A 322-nucleotide genomic window follows, 5' to 3' on the forward strand; every position below is an offset into this window, starting at 1 on the left:
TACATCCTTCGTCTACAGTTGTTACTTTCGCCATTTTAGTAGATTATTTTGATTGCTTTTGATCCTATACAATAAATAGGCAAAGAAAAATTCCTGTGTTGATACTTAGTGCTGTGTGCGTAAATCTTTAATGGGTACTCATCAAGAAAACCTTCATAACCTTTATAATTAGTAACTGCCTATAAAGCAAAGTCTATCTGCCTATCTGGAAAATACCATACTGTGATATAGGCCTACTTTAGATAATTGTATATCAGTGATGTCGAAAGTACAGCGATCTGTCTTGTGGTCTTCAAGAAAAAAAATCTTTATCATTTTTTCT

The sequence above is a fragment of the Penaeus monodon genome, chromosome 31, assembly GCF_015228065.2.
Source record: "Penaeus monodon isolate SGIC_2016 chromosome 31, NSTDA_Pmon_1, whole genome shotgun sequence".
Lineage (NCBI taxonomy): Eukaryota > Metazoa > Arthropoda > Malacostraca > Decapoda > Penaeidae > Penaeus > Penaeus monodon.